At 42.3% G+C, this 6,558-nt stretch overlaps 1 long non-coding RNA gene across 1 annotated transcript; it reads left to right on the top strand.

Moving 5' to 3' along the window:
- Window positions 1-656: 656 nt before the first annotated feature.
- Window positions 657-1,996, top strand: LOC129349327 (uncharacterized). The gene is made up of 2 exons (XR_008602309.1): window positions 657-1,018; window positions 1,114-1,996. It is a non-coding gene; the product is annotated as an uncharacterized LOC129349327 (long non-coding RNA).
- Window positions 1,997-6,558: the final 4,562 nt, after the last annotated feature.

The following is a 6,558-nucleotide window of genomic DNA, read 5'->3' as shown; positions in this document are numbered from 1 at the left end:
TGATTAGTGGTACTATGACCTCCTTCTAGACCTCCCTGATTAGTGGTTACTATGACTCCTTCTTGACCTCCTGATTAGTGGTACTCATGACTCCTTCTAAGACCTCCTGATTAGTGTGTACTATGACTACCTTCTAGACCTCCTGATTAGTGGAACTATGACTCCTTCTATACCTCCTGATTAGTGGAACTATGACTCCTTCTATACCACCTGATTAGTGGTGCTATGACTCCTTCTAGGACCTCCCTGATTAGTGGAACTATGGACTGCCTTCTTAGACCTCCTGATTAGTGGAACTGTGACTCTTCTAGACCTCCTGTATTAGTGGAACTGTGACTCCTTCTAGACCTCCTGATTAGTGGTAATATGACTCCTTCTAGACCTCCTGATTCCTGCTGACTCTGTGCTTCTCTGGTTTTTAGTTGCTCACTGATCTTCCTGGATCTTTTTCCATCTTTGTCGAGTCTCTCAGATGTTTCTCTTCCTCTGTTTCAGTTCTTCTCCATGTGAGAGCCATGATGCAGACATAGATAGACCCAGTCCATAGGTCCACAACTGAGAAGGTTCATTTTAGAACCATGTTTATCAGTTCGAAATCACAGCTGGAATCAGTTTGGTTCTTTGAGTTTTTCACTTTGGGACCTGAATGTTCTACATATTATTATAAGATAACTTTTCTGTGCATCAGAGGACATACGCTACTGTTCTTAGAAATATAGAAATAATGCAGTTATTAAGAACTGATTCAAGTGAGAATCAACTGACATGATAATGCATAGGGGTGCACTCACTCATGCTGTGAACGGTACATACTTTATCGGCATATTTATTAGCAGCAGACGGAGCAGGTTTAACAAGGGTAAACATGTTCAGACTGGTGTCAGTAGAGGTGATTTTTCTATTTTTCATCCTGCAGGTGGAGACCATGCATGACTTTGAAGCTGCAAATTCAGATGAACTGGAACTGAAGAGAGGTGACGTGGTGTTGGTGCTTCCCACTGCTTCAGTAGAGGATCAGGTGAGAGCAGCTGCTGACACAAAAGTCAGCACCATGCTGGTAAGAGGGAATTAACGGTCTTATTTGGCTGACTGATGTTTCTGTGGTTGTTGTAGGATGCTGGCTGGCTCACAGGGATCAAAGAAAGTGACTGGTTAACCCTTGGAGTTGGTGCTCAAAAAGGACTTTTCCCAGAGAACTTTACCCAGCGTTTAGACTAAGAAGTTTCTTCATGTGTTGGAAAAATAAGTAGAAATCTTCGTCCAAGCCATTGAGTCAGCATGTAGCCAACCACTTTCCTGAAAAAAACCTTTTAACCTGCTGCAGCTGTCTGCTGGACAACATGAAGCTCTACTAAAACTAACAGTCATGTTAATAAAATCTAGTACTCCTCCCAGCATAACTGATCATTATAAGCATGATGCGTAGTATGTTCTATCCTCCTCTGAAAGTGAGACATAATTTTTGTTCAAAGAAAAATATTGATGTGTGGTTTATTGGGAATGTTGCAATCTGTACATATTCACTCCAACTGAAAGTCTGACAATTGTTGCTGAAGAAAACAAATCAACAGAAAGAGACAAACTGTATCAACTTTGCACCAAGTGTGTTGTAATGAATTTGTTGCTTTTCTGTGGTTTAACAGAAACTAGTGCTGTGATCTATTTAAATGTTCTTGAGTGTAACATGAAATTTGTTTTTCGGACATGTCATTGCTGTTAATCTTGAATCGCTTTTGGTGTGTTCTGTAGTATCATTGTTGAGTGTGTGTGATGATTGGTCTTTTCTTTGTCATTTGTGGTGAAGAATTGATGCCGTGAAGAGTGTTGCTGTGTTTTTGCCAAGAGAATCCTGACATCTATTATCTGTTACAGTCGTCACATATCTGAGCATTGGAAAACAAACTAGTGCTCACCCAGCATGAAACTGTTGACTAAATCTTTTAATAAAGTACATATTCCGAGATGAAAAATAAAATATCTCCACTATTAAAATAGATTTGTATGACTGTCTAAGTTGTATATCTTCTAAAAATGATTTGAAAGAAACAGTCAATTAAAAGAGGACTTAACCTTGTCAGCATTTTACTCTGAGGTGCAGTCACAGGGAAGGCACTGGTCTACGACAGGTTTCAGTAATCCTTTTATTATTTGCAGCATCAGAAACTTTTCTTGCCTGTGTCTTCCTTTTTTCCTCCATATTGTCCCCACAATCTATGTTGCTGTAGGTAAGCCCGTCTCCGTTGCTATGGTTACTCCTCTCTTCAGCTCTGACAAATCAACCATTGAGTTGACAATGTGGAAAAATCTCAGCTGACCATTGGTTTGGATGCGGCAGCCATGGCAGTTTCCCAGCTTGAACTCCAATCTCACCCTCATCTGGTTTCATTTGTGAGAGAATGAGAATTATTTTGTTCGGATTTAATCAATTTTCAGTGACTAATTATTTTACAATTTACAGTTCCATTTAGCAGACGCTATCCAAAGTGACAAACATCTGAGAGTAGATGCAGCACGAGGTAAGTGGGCGGAGCAGCACTAAGGACACTGTCTAAAGGCGCTTTTCCATTAGCACCTACTCGACTCGTCTCGGTTTAGTTGTTTTTCCATCACATTGAGAACCACCTCATCGTGGGTGGAGTCGTCATAGCACGGCGGGCCGAAAGTCCCTTACCGTCATTTGTGTGCGACACAAACGCATCACGACAATGTACATGGAGGCGATAGTAAACCTGCTGCTCGGTCTGTGGCTTTCTGTCAGATTCAAAGTAATAGAAGAGTCAGAGAAAGCTGAGAACGGCGAGTCGAAACACTGAGGAGACACACAGGAGAGTTTGGGAGGCGATGCAGCAGTATCAAGCCGAAGACAAGAGGATATGAACTATGATATGAGGGTAAGCTAATGCTAGTTCGCTAGCTATTGTGTATCAGTCCTGTGAACGACCCTGTAATGGCTGCAGTTTATCGCTATTAGGTATTAAAATATGTGGGTTAGGGTTAGGGGGAGGAGACTGTCCCCTCCCGGAGGAGAAGGATCGTGCACGGTCCATCCACCCATCGTCATTGCCGGGACCCCAGTCCCATATTGGCTGGCGGGCACGGCGGCGTCCTCTGCCGCGTCCTACCACCGTCCAGCCCTCCTCCATCATATCCTTGTTGTAAAGGATTTTTTTATTTTGTTGTCCCCATAGCTAGGTTAGCTAGCACTACAACTGGCTGTGTAGAGAGATGTTTCCCCTTCGCTGTCCAGCTGCAGAATGAGCTCTGCCAGCAAGCGTCTTCCTTTTATACCTGTGTTTAAAGCAATCGTGTTTTTGGATTTATTTACCGGTGAATTTAAATTTTGTATGTATTGGTTTTTAACCTTAAGTTTTTACCATAATCACAATGAAATAAGTTTTTAACATTTAAGTTTTACCTTATTCAGAATGAAATAAGTTTTTTAACATTACATTTTTACTTTAATCACAATGAAATGAGTTTTTAACATGAAAGTTAACCCTAATCACAATTAGATACATTTTTAACCTTATTTTAACCTGCTATATACCCCCATGACCATATTTAATGATTAAACCAAATGCTTTGTGTTGATTATGTACTTTGATGTGTTTATTTGTATTTCATGTAATTATTGACCTATTCCCCTGCCAAATGAATTATTACAAAATTGGTTTTAACCCTATCTATGCCAAATTCAATAAATGTATTTATTTCTTATTTTTTCAAAAAAAACTTTAGGATTTAAACCCTTTAGGGTTAAGGGTTAGGGGGAGGGAGCTAGGGTTAGGGAACCAGCCCTAGGGTTAGGGGAGTAGGTTAAGGTTAGGAAATGGGATAGGGTTAGGGTTATAAAAATCCCAAATTAGGGTTTAGGATTCCCTGGGGGTCCAATTGTCCCACTCCTGGATCCAAAGTCCAATCCTAGGTCCAAATTGTCCTTTGAGGCCGGGGTCCCCAGCAATGGAGCCCGGTCGAAGAGGCACAGGCTGGATAGGTTTTGGGGAAATTTCCCCTGAAGGAGGAAGGGTCTGACCTCTGTGAGGAGGCCGGAAGTGCACGGTCCATCCTCAGTTGCGGTCCACCACTAGAGACCCCGGCCCTGCCTACTAAATGGCCTTATCAGCACCTACTACCCCCTGCCTTATTTTAGAAGAGCCTTTAAATCAATAGCTGTCTTAGCCTTTGACCCTACTTGGGTCTTAATCCGAATTGGTTTTGTGAGGAACTTCTCTTGGGGACCCGATTTGGGTCTATACCCTTCAAAGCCATTTTTAAGGGTTAGGGGGGTTAGGGTTAGGGGTTAGGGGAAGGGTTAGGGGAATGAACCCGTCCCCTTCTGGGAACAGGAGGTGCACTGGTCCTTCCCCCAGGGTGGTCTCCCTCCCCAGTCCCAGGCCCATCGGTTGCGGCCAGCCCGCTTGCCGTAGCGGACCTCCGTCCAACCACCAGCAACCATGTTTTTATTTATTCTAATTTCACCTTTGTTATTCTATTTTAATAATTATCTTTATCTAGTCGCAATAATATGTTTGAAAAAAATCAATTATGTTTTTAAATCAATGTTTTGAAATTAAATGAAATGTTTATATTTTGAATTTTTAGAAAAACAAAACAAAATGAACTCAAAACAATTCTCTCAAAAACAAGAGAATGAAATCTAAAACCAAAAATAAAAAATAACACCCCAAAAATCAACAAAGAAAAAAATGCGTGCCCTAAGCTATGTTTCCACCGGTTTTCTGGTCTTCTACAGGCCAGGCACACAAAAAAATGTGGATGCTGTCTGAGCTTCTATGCTGAGCTGTTGCCTCCACGACTGTCAAAGCAACAATGACCCAGCAAGGTCTGTTCATCTTTATATAACCTGTGGTGGCTCCGCCTCCAAACAGTTTGACTTTTTTGTTTTTATATTTGGAATCAACTTTAAGTAACCCCATTAACCAAATTTAGCCTGTAAACATTGCTTTTAATGCTTTTAAATATTTTTAACCAGATTTTGCCTGTGTAGGGGTTAGGGTTAACATGCTGTTTTTTTGAACCAGTTTTTGCATGTGTATGTTTTTTAATGTTTTTTTTTTTTTTACCTGAATTATAAAATTAATTGTTTTTAATTAAGCAATTATTTTAAACTTTTGTAAAAGCATAAATTGTTTTTAAATTTATCATGAATGAATTAACAGACTTGCTTTTACGCCTGATAAAATTAAAATAAAGAAAGGCTAGGGTTAGGAGAAGAAGGTTTGTAGGAACTAGGGTTAGGGTTGGGGTAAAGGTAAATGGGCTAGGTTTAAGGACAGGCTAGGGTTAGGGAAAGATTAGGGTTAGAGAAGGGGTTACGGTTAGAAAAATAAAAAATTAAAGTGGCATTAGGGTTAGGGTTAATCCTAGAGGTCTAAGGAATTGTAAGATTAACTTCAAAATCAAACCAAATAATTTTTGTCAGGTCATCCAAACTTGGTTTTTAACCAGGGACCTCCAGATTGAGAGACCTGCATTCATTGCAGTGAGCTATACCCTTAACTGGTGATTTTTGGGTTTTAAGGGGAGATTATTAGGGGGATTAAAAAGGGATGGGGTTAAAGGTCAAGGGGGGAGAGGGGTAAGGGGAAATTTTAAAATTGAACTTTAAAAGCTTTAAGGGGGGTTAAAAAGGTTAAGGTTAGGGTCAGGGTCAGGGATAGTGTGCACAGTGGAATTCAAGAAAGAAAATGTTAAAATCAAGCACGTGACTTGCCGATGGAAATAAAATTGTAAAGTTCTGATTTATTTTGTGTGTCATTGCCAGTCCATGTTTTGTGGTCCTTCCTGCCCATCCTCATGTGTGGCCTGATGAGCCTGGGTGGGGGGACAGCAGGAAGGGGTTCTGCCCGTAGGTCTTGGCCTGGAGATGGAGTTGATCTGGGGTCCAGGTTACTGCTGCTGGTCAGTGGGGTCTCCGTTGTCCTCGTCGTCCTGCTGGTCCTGCCCTGTTCCTTGGGATGCTGTGGAGGAGTAGGCCGGGGGCCTGGCGAGATGTCTGCCCTCTGTGGAGGATCCGCCGGTGCTGGAAGCTGGAGCGCCGTTGTCTGCCAGGTGAGCCCGTGTTGCCCTGCTGCTTCTTCCAGGTGCCCTGGAGTGTCGTGGAGGAGAAGGCCCAGGAGTCGGTGGTGGCCGGACGGAAGCCCAGTCGCTGTGGTCCTGCGATGGTCGATCCACTCCGCCCTGCTCCTGGCCCGGTCCTGCCTCTGACCTAGATGGGCTTATTAAGCCCGGAGAGGATAGAGAGAGAGGGACAGAGCGAGAGGGAGGAAAGGGTACCCCAACAGGGGAGGCCGGAGGGGCCTGGGCACATGGTCCTGATCCCATAGTTTGTGGATGTGGGGAATTGTCCTCAATAAGCGATCCAGACTCGAAGGGAGCAATTAGTGCCATGCTGTCTTTAAGTGAGGAGCTAGTCAGTTTATTCTTATGTCTTTTTCTAGCCATTTTGTGCCATATCTTGACTGTTCTGCATCTATTTGTAACTAATTTTGCTTCATTTTTGTCATTTTGTTGTCTCATATTGATAATTTAGTGACT

The sequence above is a fragment of the Amphiprion ocellaris genome, chromosome 7 (genome assembly GCF_022539595.1).
Source record: "Amphiprion ocellaris isolate individual 3 ecotype Okinawa chromosome 7, ASM2253959v1, whole genome shotgun sequence".
Lineage (NCBI taxonomy): Eukaryota > Metazoa > Chordata > Actinopteri > Pomacentridae > Amphiprion > Amphiprion ocellaris.
Note: the sequence above shows the minus strand (reverse complement) of the source record. Positions and strands in the feature narration are given on the sequence as shown.